This window comes from Spodoptera frugiperda, chromosome 30 (genome assembly GCF_023101765.2).
Source record: "Spodoptera frugiperda isolate SF20-4 chromosome 30, AGI-APGP_CSIRO_Sfru_2.0, whole genome shotgun sequence".
Classification (NCBI taxonomy): Eukaryota; Metazoa; Arthropoda; class Insecta; order Lepidoptera; family Noctuidae; genus Spodoptera; species Spodoptera frugiperda.
This window is the reverse complement of record NC_064241.1, coordinates 12,562,189-12,577,088: the sequence shown is the minus strand read 5'-3', so window position 1 is coordinate 12,577,088 and position 14,900 is coordinate 12,562,189. Positions and strand designations below refer to the sequence as shown.

The 14,900-nt window shown below is 35.4% G+C and overlaps 1 protein-coding gene across 1 annotated transcript in view; it reads left to right on the top strand.

Moving 5' to 3' along the window:
• The window catches only part of LOC118269960 (cadherin-87A), a 57,267-nt gene that overhangs the window by 5,455 nt on the left and 36,912 nt on the right, over positions 1 to 14,900 (top strand). The window lies entirely within an intron of this gene.

The following is a 14,900-nucleotide window of genomic DNA, read 5'->3' as shown; positions in this document are numbered from 1 at the left end:
AAATTTCGACACTGTTGCCACTAACGACTTTGCAATTAGAAACAGAAGAGTTAAGACGAACCCTGGTCTAGTCACTTCGAAAACATCATCGTCGTAACAGCCCCAAGACGTCCACTGATGAACATAGATATCCCTCAATAGTTAAATAGATACTCAAATCGACCGATTGGAGTACAGGTTTAAATCCCCTCCAAGCTACAAGATCCCATAGAAAGATTGCTAAGATGCAAATTGCATCGACTGATAGAGCTTTTCATTTCCGCATGTAGCTGTCCGGATGTTTAGCCCGTTATGGGTAAATTAATGCAATGACTGCTTCCTATACCTTCACAACCTTCCGTTTCCATAGATTGGTAGTTAATATAAAATAACATACTCCGTTTTAAAATAATCAGGCAAGGCAGGTTTTTGAAAAGACTTTGTGCCAATTTTTTGTAGTTACCGTTTCACAATGATTAAATACTGAGTTCTAACACTTATCTGGTAAAAAATTGTTAAGTAACGAATGGCACCTAATTTTTCAGAATAATAAATATAAAAGATGTTATGCAACTACGTCTAGATAGACTAATAGTTAAATAAATAAAAATAACTAGAGTGTCTCTTTGTAACTAATATTGAATCCGTAATCCTCACGAGTGAAGTCGCGAACAACAGCTGGTAAACACTACACGCTAGCAAGCTACAAACTGTACTTATCATAACTAACTAGTTAAATTATGTGAAGAATTACATATCCAACGCCTTTCCCCCAATATAGTTAACTAATCCTCATTGCCTACTTTCTCAAAATCGAAATCATTGGCAATTTGACAAAGTCATTTAATTTTTTTTCAGCCTCATTCCGCAAAACCTCATTTTGTAAAGGCACAATAACAGCTCCACTTCTGCATTCTTGAAATTAAGCCAACGTCGACCATGAACTAGGTTTGCTTTCTAGATGACCTGCCGGTATACGTGTCCCCTATTCGAGAGTCATTTAGTGGACACAAAGAGACGTTGTCAGCACACAAAGGACTCCTAAACGAGTTCCGAACAAATAAATCTTGCTATAAAACGAACTGAATGTGGTTTTATTTTGTTTAGATTCTGTATGCGGATTGAGGCTTGGTGGGTTTTTGTGGAATTACTGATGGGAACTTGTTGCCAATGTTAAAATGAAACAAGAAATGCTATTGCCAAAAATGTCTCAAGTATCCATTTACATTTGTTACGTTCGTAGTTACGTACATATTTATTTAAAGTAACTATAACTAACTGCGGAAAGAAAACGAAATCCTCCGCTAAGCGTCGGTCACCAGAGACGTGTTAATAAGTCGATTCGTTTTCTTATTGTAATGAATTTACAATGAAATGACCAATCACAATTCTATGAATGTTTTCCATTTGATATAACTACTGACCTAATTGCTCTAAACATCAAATTCTATTACCTACACAATTACCTAACTATAAACTTAACAAACACGATGAATGCCTTAGGACACAAACACAATGCTAGTTATTAAAATTAAGGGATTCTCCTCATTGTTTTCCGAATTCAATTCGGAGCGAAATACTATTGTGCAAAATCCATTATTCCTTAGCATTCAATAGTTTGCTAAATTCCTTGATTACACATCACCACCTACAGCCCGTGACAATCTAGTTATTGTAGGATTATGAGCCACTTCTTCATAAGAAGTTTTACTCTAATATCCACGTTTGGGAAGCTAGTTAGAGATAACATTTTTATTAATTATCTAATGTGTAGGCCACCTATTTACGACACCAATGCGAATATTTTCTATTAACTAGCTCCTGCCAGCGGCTTCCCACGTTTTCCCATTGGATAAAAAGTATCCTATTACCCAAATTAGCCCATTCCCCGTCTGTATACCAAATTTCATCAAATTCCGTTCAGTAGTTTCAGCGTGATTGACGGACAAACATGTAAACAAAAGTGTGATACTGTGATAACTATTCCGTTGCCACCACACGGCTGTTAAGTCACAATTGCAAAAAAGTTAATTTTCCCATTAAGAATAAACAACAGAAGTAATCACTTAGCTTAGTTAATTAAAGACTTCCTTTGCGCATTTAGCGGTTCCTAATTGACGGAAAGTTATTGTTTCTGTCTGTATGTAACTGCAGCGGATAATTAAAATTGCCTCGGTAATTGTAGGTTTTGTAGTGTGTGTAGCACCTCTCCCTAACTATAACTAAGTAACTAAGTAGCGTAAGTTAGTAGTTACAGCATTTAGAAACTTATTACCCACGGAATACAGAAAAGTTTTTTCTATTTTATATTATTACCCCATTTTGTACCCTTGAGTACGGCGGTTAATTAAAGTTAGACGTCTCATTACTGCTCCCGACGTCTCCTCATTGCAGTTTAACTGCAAATGAATAGTTAGACCTTTTCGATGTTGTAGAGACGATTTATACTGACGCTAAGTCATTTTGAAACTAGGTAGACTGGTACAGTCAGAAAAGAAGCGGTTAGTATCAGTATAGTAGGGCTTTAAAATAGATATGAAGTTTTGATTTAGGGTTGATAACTGTAGTAAATCTGGTAGTTATTAGAGATTATATAGCTTTTTAATGTGACATACCTACTGTTTGATTTTGATCTTGTACAATCCTTGCAAATTCTTAGAACGTCTCGTCGTTACCGTTGTCCGTAATAGATCTGTAATCTATGAAAGCTTTTTCTGGGAAATGTGATTATTTAGGTACTGCTCGGTTCACCGGCTCTGTTCCACTCGTATTGGTGATGTTTTATAGCCTATAACCTTCCTCAATAAATGGACTAACTATCTAACTTAAGAAAAATATTAAAATCGATCCAGTGGTTTTGGACTTAACGCGTTCAAAAATAAACAAACAAATTCTTTAGCTTCTAGAAATAAAAGCTGAAATTGAAATCGATATTATTGAGAGTTTGAGAGCGAACGATTGAGAGCCATAAGTAAAATATAGATTCTTAAAACAAAAGCCAACAATTTTCAATGCTCACAACCGCAACAGATGAGCTCAAAAATCCCAAGCTCAATTATGATATCAAGAGCAACAAAAATTAGAACAATGACTTTACGTTTTTTGCCAAATCACTACCTTGAAGCAGTTCAAACGTAACGGTTGAAAGGGGACAGGCAGAGACAGCAGTGTTCACCATACTGCAATGACCGAGTTTCGAGAATGTAGATGCCTGCATAATTACGGAGATACGGAAAACCGGTTCGTTTTAGAGTCATGCTTCGTGCTGAGGTGACGAAGCTTTGGGGCTAAGAATGCCTAAGGTAGTTTTTGGCAATGATAGAATTGAGAATTGGAAGATAAACGGGTCAGGCTAGAAGGGATGACATGTCTACCTTATCTTTGTCAAATATAACTAAAAACCCTTTATAATCTGGATTCGAAAAAACATATCTACCTAGTTGTGACAACTGCAGTCCACACATGACATACACACAGCACACAGAAAGTTTGAATAACATAGCACATGACATCAGTGTTATGTAGGTGTATCATAAATAACTTGTAATCATAAGTTATTGCTTGACTGATGATGATTTGATCAATGGGATAGCGAGTTTTGAAAGTAATCCAATAGCTTAATAATTAAAGCCAGACATTAAATCATCAATCCACGATCACTTCCGTAATTCTTTCAATCCTACACTATTGAAATGAATATTTTGTTATTTCAATGAATTGATAGATTTCGATTTAAAAATGTTATGTAGGTAGGAAGTAAAAACCTTACCGATCATGCTTTGTGAATAGAAAACCGTTATTCTACCTCTAAATAGATACCTTTACGTACCTATAAATAACTTTTATTAGTTAGGCCATCTTATATTCAGGGCTATTTATTATATATGTAACTATAGCCCATTCATCATTATCATATCAGCCACAAGACGTCCACTGCTGAACATAGGCCTCCCCCAATGACTTCCAGATAGGCCGATTGGAAGCGACCTGCATCCAGCGGCTCCTACTTCCCCATTAGTAACTAACTAGTTAGTTATGTAAAACAAAAAAAGAATTTTCTCCAAATAACTAGGTGTTCTTGGGGTCGTTTTTTCGGCGCCTCTCTGCCCTTCCATTTAACAACATAAAAACGAGTAATTTTAAAAACGTGAAATAAAACCAACCCACATTCACATTCGCTGCGGTCACCTTCAAGCAGTGATATTCAAACATTCGTAAGATTTACTTTGGTTTACGGCATATTTTCTTTACAATCGGATATTACATTTTTATTTCATCTGATGAGGCTTCCTAGAACTTGCCTTGGTCGTCCAATCAACTGCGGCTTTAAGTCCCTGAGTCTCCAAATATGGCTTTTTGATTGCGAATCTCTTCAACTACCTCTCTTCTTTGCTTTTTCATTGACTAACTATTGAAGATCGTGTCTGCATAACGCATCCTTCTGCTTAGGGACTTAGATAATAGGTTAGCGTTTGGCCATTATCTCGCCTGGTCGTAAGCGATTAAACATCATCACGTGTATCTATACAACTGCCAGTGCAAAAGCCTCTTCTAACTAAAAAGTAGCCTTTTTATAACAGCCTATGTTTTCGAAGAAAAATAGCAATAGTTAGCTATTCAATTATTTAGTTATAGTTAGTTATCAACAGATTGACACAGAATCTCAGTAGGCCAAGGTTTGAGTAACGCTGATTTGGCAGAAAAATTAAATGTAATCAACATTCTGATTAGACACAGTATAACCAGTTTGCAAACGCTTTTGTCGATGCTAACGTATTCAAGATGTCTGCTCAAACAAACGATGATCCGATGTTATGAGTCAGATTCATCGAATTGCTTACCTTGGGAGATTTTTGTTTTTAGTTTTTTCGTTTTTGTTTTATTATTGCGATGATAAATCAATAGCTGAATTGGTGTGTGATGTGCATTTACTGAAGGTAAACCAGCACCAATTTTTGGACTTGTCTTCATGTTTCGAGAAAAATATTGGGTCCCAATATTTTCTAATTAAATATGTAAGAGGGATTAAGGTATGTGCCAATTTCAACTAATAAAAGCATATTTTTACATCGACCTACAATTAAATAACTAGGGTTGACCGACTACATACAGGTTAGGAAGGATAATTTTCTAAAAAAACTGCACTGTGTAATAAAATAGTTATTCACTAAGTCTCATTCACAAAGAGCTTAAGTAACTATTTGTGTAACATTAAAACAGAAATACCACTTAAATGTCGTGTATGAATATGTATCCGTGATATTTAAGTTGGTAGTTTTTAATTAGTTTTACATGCAACAAGCGAGGTCGCAAAATGCAATAGTTAATCTATTAAAATTAGATTACTAAACGAATTAATCAGGACACATATTAAGTAATGATAAGAAATCTAAGCGACACATCTAAAGTATTAAAGGATTTAAAAAAAATCTATTCCCAAATGACATGGCATCTACCTACCAAACATCTAAGTCTCGTATCTTTTTGTATCTGGACCAATAAAACCGATCTAACTACCTACCTAAGTTGCAAAATTGCAATGCTAATCTAGATCACGTCAAAGGTACAAAAACAATACAATCCCACACATTCCCACATCAAATGAAATCAATGTGAAATAACTAACGAGTGAAGAAAATTAAAAGTGACTTATTAGCTGACATAGAATTTTCTTTAGCCAATAACTATTGATCTTGCAAGAACTAGGCATGTCTGTGTCTGGTAGTCATATGACTATTTAACACGCACGTCTGGGGTCCATTATAAGGCAACATAGTATTCTAACTAGGTATTTACACATTTCTGATTAGTTATGGAAGTTCTCTATATTGGTATTAAGCTGGCAAAAAAATGATATGATGTAATTAATCATGCACCTCTGTCAATCCCTTATGAAAACAACGAAGGTGTGGATTTCAAGAGTGTGAAGAAAATATTTAGGAGGCTAGAGAGCACTCTCGCCTACTAGTTATATAGGCTACCTCTTTCCTATCAGCATGCGGGCAAAGCTGTGAGTAACTAACAGCTAGTTAATAGTTATAAAGAATTTATTTTACCTTTAAACCTAATGACGCTGGAAAGGCAAAATGTATTAACCGCCATTATGTGAATTGTTCAGTAGAGCGATTTGAAGTTTCAAATTTTGCAAAAAAAATCATAACTAATTAATTACTGGAGCTTTTTCATTGAAACTCAAAATAGTTATTACGAATAACGTTTACTATGAAATGTAATAATAGAAAATAATGTAAGTGTCTTCGTGTCCAAGATTTTGGAGTTAATACAATGCAGGCCATAATCTTGGTTAGGTAAAATTGACTTAAGTCAGTTGACCGTACTCACCGTGTCCAGGTAAAACATGTTTTAACGAACAAAAAGCTGCATAAATGAGCTAGATAAAATGTGTTATATTCTGTACAGCATACTAACACGTCTAAGTAAAATGTTTTATCAGGCCCGGTCAAGTCAGACCATGAAAACTAAAATGTCTTATCTTGCATTAAGCTAAAGTTTTCGCTGGGCTTTAAGTATTATCTCACAATATTAATGAATAATGGAAGTTACGGGTAAAACTAAATAACGCAAAAAAATTTTTTAAAAGGACTTTTCATCGCAAAATGAAGAAAAAATATAAACCACTTACTTCTGAGATCAATCAGTCTTAAAAAAACCGGCCAAGTGGGAGTCAGACTCGCCCATGAGGGGTTCCGTAGCAGCAAGTAGATGGCATAATATAAAAGTTATAAAATAACTTCGTTATACATAGTGTTTGTATGAACGACAAAGTTATATTTGCGTTTTTTGAAAATGCACTTTTTTATTACGTTTGATGGGTCGACGTTTAGCCGCTATCTTGCCTGGTGGTAAGTGATGACGCGGCCTACGATGGAGCACGTCTGCCCATAACCAACCTATTCACTCGGGCCTTGAAAACACCCAGGTTATACCCATCAGGAAACACAGACTCCGGCAAAGAATCCCACTCTCTAACAGTTCGCACATGGAAGCTTGGAGTGAAGCGCTTCGTGCGAGTGGGTGGGATATCTACCATGAAACGGTGACGCCTCGCCGATTGTCTTGTGGTTCGATAATGGAAAGGACTCGGGGGAATCAAGTTGTGCAATTCCCCCACACACTCTCCGAAATGTATCTGGTAAAAAACGGAAAGGCTTGCAACCTTGCGCCTGTGTTCAAGGCTTTGAAGCCGGGCCTCTACAAGCGCATCATCATTGATGAGCTTCTTGGCACGCTTTTCGATGTTTTCTAGCGCTTTGATCTGGCATTTAGCCGAGCCGTCCCAAAGGTGAGAACAGTAATCCATACATGACCGAACCTGCGCTTGGTACAGGCTCAGCAGTTGTTTCGGTGTGAAGTACCGTCTCACCCACCAGAGGATACCCAACTTTCTACCAGCCAGATGCGCCTTCGACTCTATATAAGAGCCGAAGTTTAGTGTAAGCGATAAAGTTACGCCCAGAAGCTCAAGATGATCCGATCCGCACGCACGGGTCTGGTTCTGGTCGGGCGGCGAGCTACCCTTGCTCGCCGTCCGCAGACCCGCACTTACGGTGGCCGGAGATCGTCCCGCGATCCCCGACGCCCGGAGTGTCTCACGCGACGGCTGGGACGTGAGGAGGTTTGTTCTCTCACGCGCCCCGCCTTCTCCGTAGCTAGCATGACTGCTTCGCAAAAGGTGGAGACGGCATCCCAGTCCCCCTCGCTCCGCACCATGGCCTGAACCAGTGACGGGCGCGAGAGGTCACCGTCGCCGACCACATCCCTGAGGACTTGGCGGTGCTCAGCCCATACAGGACACACCGCCACCGTTCACGGACGAGTTCTATTAGTATTATTTCTGAAAAAGTAATAATGATATCTCGTTCAAACCAATTTTCTTTGAAAGTTTCAAATGAAATTTACAGCATATATTTTTTTTTTTTAGTTTTGTCCCTCCCATATTTTAAATGTTAGAGAGGGGGACACTCATTTTTCTACTTTGGAAACGTCTATCTTTCAAACAATTGATTTTAACGAAAAATGGTTTTAGGAACCTTAATGTCTTTTTTAAAGTATTATCGATAGACACCCATCACGAATAGGTTAAAACTTTTTGAATCAGTTCCATGTATGGGGTGCCCCTTTTAATTTATTAATTGTTATTCGAAATCCAAATAGCGGTTACCAGAATACATCAACCTACAAAGTTTCAACTATGTAGGCCCAACAGTTTTGCCATTTTGGTACGGAACATGGAAAGGCAATACTTTTAAGTATACCTAGTAGAGATCAGATATCACAAGTTAATAGGTACACTTGTACTTAGACTTATACTAATCAAATACAAAATGAAAAACAATCAGACTTTGGAAACATATTCAAGACATAGATAACATGAAACTTCATCAACATCTTTTGTATCAGTATTAATCTTATAAGTGTAAAATATAATCTCACTTAATCTTATATTGAAATAATGACTGCCTCCTTGGCCGAGTGGTTGCAAGTGCGATTACTGGGCAAGGGCAATACCCGGGTTGGGCGAATTATTGCTGGGCTTTTTTCGGTTTTTCGAAAATTTCTCAGTAATAGCATGGAATCTAGAAATGTGTCCGATGTATGGCAATAGGCTCACCTATTACATGGGACTTACAACATAAATTGTGAAAAGTGGGTGTACATTATACAGTGGCGTTACGTGGCATAATGTGCACCGCTGCCTATCCCTTCGGGGATAAAGAGCGTGACGATATAATAATAAAAAATAATCACATTTTGGAAAATTAAAAATCTTCTTCTATATCAACATCTTCTATATCAGTATCTGGTAAATTCTTTTTGGCATTACACGTTTGCAAACTAAGGTACTCCTCATATTTACGAACAGTGTATTGCGACAGCGAGCGTGAACTCCCTCGTCGACAGCGCATGGGTGACTGAAGCGCCCGCGCAACGCTCTCGGCCCTGATTAACAGCCGCGGTCTCGGTGAATTACAGTCTTGAACTACCGTCTAACCACCATAGTTTGGTATTTATCAATCTTTTTTGGGAGGGTTAACTCACAAATGCAATTAATTTTACATTAGGTAAATTAATTTAAGTGCTACAAACACATTAGAATAGCTTCAGGTAAAATTGTATTATCAACCATTTTAGTAATAAAATGTTTTGGATAAAATTGTTTTAACGTCCAAATAATTGTAACATGCAGAAAAGTAAAATGTTTTAAATGCAAAAAACATATATTTTATTTACAAGTAAATTGACTTATGTTTAGATTTTATAATAATTGCCAATCTGTAAAATGTTTTATTGCGTTACTTTTTAGAAAAATGGAAAGGTAAAGAGATTTAAAACCAATCTAGTTGTAAACTTAAGCAGGTATAAATGACTTATCAATAGTTTGTTACTATCATGTACGCTTTATGAGCCAAAGTAAAAAAATGAATGGATTTAAAACAAAAAAATATACGAAAAAGTCTAAAATCACCGGTGTATTAACCGCCATCAAAGTGCTCAAATTAAGGCGAGACATAGACCATTCGAAAGAGAAAAATCAGGCGATTCCAACGGTATATATAACTCATTTTCGACCAAAGTGGCGCTTAATACATTTTGCCTTTCCAGCGTCGATATATCTTTCGCGCCAATGGCATGTATACATGCCTACTAGTGATGTAGTGTAATTCAAGTAATATTAAAACTTCAGCTAAATGACTCGCTTATTTTTTGTAATAACTATTAAAAAGTATATATATAACCTTAGTCTCTGAGAAAAAAGGTAAATATACTATATTTTAAACTGAAAAATTCTTGGGTATAAAAACAAAAAATAATAATCTTATGCGAAACATAATTGAGTGTAACAGTCGGGACCCATTAAATAAACTAGACTAAAATCATTCAATATGGGTCCCGACTGTTGCACTCAATTATGTTTCGCATAAGATTATTTTTTTGTGTATTGATTATGAAATTATTTAATTTTGTGGTAATAGCATTGCTATCTACACTTTTAGACTAAGCTTGTTTTTTACTTTTCAGTTTTTATTTAAAGTGTTTTTTATGCAGTCGGGTTTTTTAATTTATTTTTTTTTATATATTTTTAAGTTTCACGTGACGGTTTCAATTACAAGGCTGTTAATGAGCATAATAAATAAATACGATTGTTGATTTTTTATATTTTTAAGTTTCATGTGACATTTTACAAATACAAGGCAACTATTTTAAGAATATGAAAGTGTATAAATAATATCACTAAAATCTGTACCTATTTAGCAGTTTTCAAATTTGATTACCTAATACATAAATGAACTCGATAAGTTACATTATTCAGCTACATCCCTAATCATAAACGAGAGATTTAAAAAAAATGGATAGTTGCCCGCGCCATTGGCATGTATACATGCCAATGGCGCGTAACTGATAGATAATAGTGCTGTAACTTGCTGCAATTTAATATGTATTTTTGTGTCTGAAAAGGTTGATATTTTATTGATAGTTGCTATTAATGTGGTCTTAAGTTTATTACAGTGGGAGATTAGGTTAAATAAATATTATTTTTATGTTATAAGCAGTTTATTCAAAAAAATTCAGACGAAAATTATTACTCACTTTGGTTTATCGATAACATTTTAATCCCTAATATTTTCAAGGTTATTTCGTTGAATTTGTGGCTTGGCGTGGAGGGCACAGCGAAGCGTTTATGCTCTGGCGGTCAAAAGGTTAATAACTAGTAGTTATTGGTTAGTTTTGCTCATAGCAATTCAGGTGCCTATATCTGTATCAAATCTCATCAATATAATATCGATTCACATTTAGCCATAAAACATAACTGACAAACAAATAAACTTTCGCATTTATAGTCTTAGATAGTTGGAATAATAACTTGGTCTGATAGGTTACCTATCATACAGTCTGATTGGATTTTCTTACACCATTTCGAACCCCAACTATGGCATAACCAGGAAGAGATATAAACACATGTAAATGTAAATGTTACTTTTTCTCAACACGTGCAGTTTTCTTTAATAGCAGTCTTACATCACAATTATAATTACTAATAAGTTGATCTGAATTACAAATGGCGTCATTGCTAAACGATACACAGATTATAAGTTGAATAAACTGCACGTCGCGCAAAAATATTTATGCATTTAGTACAAAAAGATAACATTTGTAAATGGTTTGTGAATCGAATCAATTTGCTGTACTTAACTAGTTTTACCACAGTTGTAACTAACTAACAACATAAATAAATACTTTGTAAACTAACTACAAATAAGTTATTTAGTTATAAAGATGACAGAAAAACTGTTGAATACTGTTTTTCGGTATATTATTCTTATATATTGCTTCGATGAGGTCATGAGTATGATACCCGGATAGTTCAAATAAACAATCTTTAGAATCCAGAGTTTAGGTTGGCACAACAAGTCACATTCATCCAGGATAGACGTGTGTTATTGTATAACGAAAGGATAACTTCATTTCTTTTCCTCAATTTCCCTAAAGCTGTAACAAAACTACATTATTACGTAAATGCGACAAAAAAACAAAAGTCCACACCAGACTTCAACCAATGGCAGCCAATGAGTGACACATTTCAACTTTAGCTCAACCAACAAACGTCTTTTGTTCAAACGAAACCATTGTCCGAACACTTTCTTTTTCCTTTACCTTATGAAACGAACAATTGATTTCGTGACGCGAAAATGAAGAACAAACTAAACTATAGTTACACAATACAGTGAAATGGCTACCTCACTACTACTAAGGGTCAACACAGGCCAAGAGGAACGCTAGACTTCTAAAAGATCTATTTTAAACTCTAAATCTAGATCTATAAAGTGCTGTTTTGGTATTGAATGTGCTAAATATGAACATGTTATGGTCTGTGAAGCAATATTTATTTGTGATTCGATTCATTAACTGCTTCGCTGGGTTGGTGATTGCAACGTGACAGAAGACGTGTCTTCAATTCAATATAGATTTCTGGTAGTTTTTTCGCAAAATATTACTAAACGATCTTTTTTGTGATATTATGATATAATATCTTAGAACTCTCTCTCTACTTAGGACGTCCATTCATGCTCTAATAGACCGTGAATTTTAACAAAATTACTTGTGACAGCTAGACCATTCATAACTATGTGAGATACCAAAAAATGTTTGTGTAAAGCAAAACTGTTTACCTAACATTTTCACAATTGTATGTAGTTAGTCTACTTTCAGTCATCAGTTACAATCCTGAAACAAAAACATTAACATGAAAATAGAGTAGAAAGTGCTGAAAAGTCTTTTAACAATTTTGGTTTTTTTGGAAGAAAAGAGAAACTCCTTTGCTAGCACATAAAGATACCGTAAACTGTCTAATTTATGCAGTACATTTTCGAACATATTAGTTACAAAAAAAAGTAAAAAATCTATAAAAGAAATTGGATCTGCTACCGTCAAATTTAATCTCAAATTCATCTATTTGCAAGAAATACATATTTTACAGTAACCTAACCTAAGTAAAAAACGGCAAAATACGCTCGTCATCGATTGGTCATAGCATCTCTTTCCAACACAAAACAAATATGGTTTTGTGTGTAGTGAAATCGGTATTTGGTATGGTAGCGTTAATTTCATAGTGGTTAGTGGTAGTGAACTCGGCTATGAAAGTATGAATCATTAGATGTAAGGTTCATAAACAGACGAGTGTGTGTTCGTGATAAATAGAAAAGTATGTTTAATCAATAGTTACTATACTTAGTTAGCTATTATAGTTAGTTCTTTATGTTGGATAATTACAAGTGTAATGTTTTAAACAATGCACGATTTTTATAATGACTATCGTGAGACATAATAATATAGTTACACAAAATTAACTAAAAATCGCGGTTGACCCACAAAAAGCGACGTCGTCGCGTCTGCGCACGCTGCTCATGGTGAAGAATTCCTCTGTGACTTGAAACTAGTAGGTACTTAACTAGAGCTTTACTCCGTTAATTCACGTGGAAAAATCGTGATTTTTAAGTAATGCATAATTTTATCCAAAACTACTTTTGTTTCTAGAGAAAATTATCTGTAGGTAATTCCTCATTATTTGGTAATAGTAACATAGATTTAAAAACCGATTCTGTGATCTCATCTGCATTTGCAACCACACCTAAAACAAAGTTTAAGAAGTAAAAACCTTCTCATAAATATGACATTACATACTTACACAGTCCACTTCACACAAAAAACTACCGTTACTGACTAAACAAGATATTAGGTAAACGCCATTTACTTCAAGTACCAAAACAGTAAAGTATCTACAAACGTAATACGGTAGCCATTTGTCGGACAATGTCGCAACCTACAAAATTAAAAAAAAACATCCGATAGTGTGGACCCAGCTTTATACACATCACCAAAATAACTTGACCTTTCACTGTTCAACAAGAAGTGGTAATGTCAGGTCATTTTATGCTGGAAGTGTGTTTTAATGTGCTTTGACTGTTGTCATGTAGGACCATTTATCACGCGTGCGATCAAAACATCGTGAGGTGAAGAAAACGTGAGGAAATCCATGCATTGTGATGCATAATAAAAGTGTTACGTACCTTTTGTACTGCCCTGGGAATGAAGGACTGGATTTAAGATAAAAATAAGAGATTACTGGAACATAAAAAGGGTTTCTGGTTGTTCTTCCAGAATAATTGGATGAGGCAGAGATTCCATCTTAGGGTCTTGTTAGAAGGTTCCGAGAGAAACTAAGTTACATTAACTATAAAAAAAACATTAATGATAACTAACTAACTATGATTCATTGGTTAGCTTATTATGTGAATTTATTTGGCTAAGCGGACACAATCCTATATACAATTCTGCTGACGAGAACGAAATCCCTTGGCTGCATCCTATAAAAAAACCCCTATAAATGAAAACTTTCATAAAAGTGCGTAATCCAAGGCATAATAGACCTTCGTGTCTATAGAAGAACAAGGTGTAATGTAAAATTTTCTTGTTTTAATCTAAAACAAATAGTTAGTTAGTTAACTATAAATTGGTGTTCACACGAGCGGGTCACCCGATTCTCACCATTATAGTCGAGGATGTTGATCGATAATATTATATCGTATTGTTTCGTGTAACACCATGTTTTCTTTATTTTCCATTCATATTTTATTGTAATAACTACTTCATGTGGGAGAGCTATGCTTCCGTGCCTATGGGTTGGCTCGACCAGAATAGTTATAGTTAATACCAGAGCCTATTCGATTGCTCTCATATCCCATGATAAGCTTTATTTACTTAGCAAGACTACAATTAAAATACAAGGTTTCTAGTGTAGTAACTATCGATTATTATTTTACTTAAAAAAAAAAAAACTTAACTACCATTTCAAAAACATTAAAAACTTTCTTCCTTTCCAATATCGACAAGGAAACATAAACGATCACATTACATGTCTATATACATAAACGTATGTACTTAAAGTAAATAACGGCACCTACTCATTTCCTACCAGTGGTGTGAGAGAGCAAGTAAATAGTAACTACCTAATGTTAGTGTATTTCCTAGTACATAAACATTAGACATTACACAAGTCAGTTATGTACTATGTACGCATTCGACGCTTTTTGTGGTGATCTCAGGAATGTAGCCGACTTTTACTTGGAATAGGTGCAAGATATTTTAACTGTATAGTTATATATATTTACTATAGCTTTTTTATATTAACTAGTTATAAGCCAGTACGCGAGCTGACGGATCTCCTGATGCTACCGTAAGCAATCATTGCCGCCCATGGCCACCAGATACACCAGAAGCGTTACAGGCCTTTCGGGGGTTAGGTTCGGTAAACTCATTCATACAAAAGTTTTGTTCCACGTCGATTTTCTGTGAGGCCGTGGTATATCACTTCGTTCGAGCCGGTCCATTCGTGCCGAAGT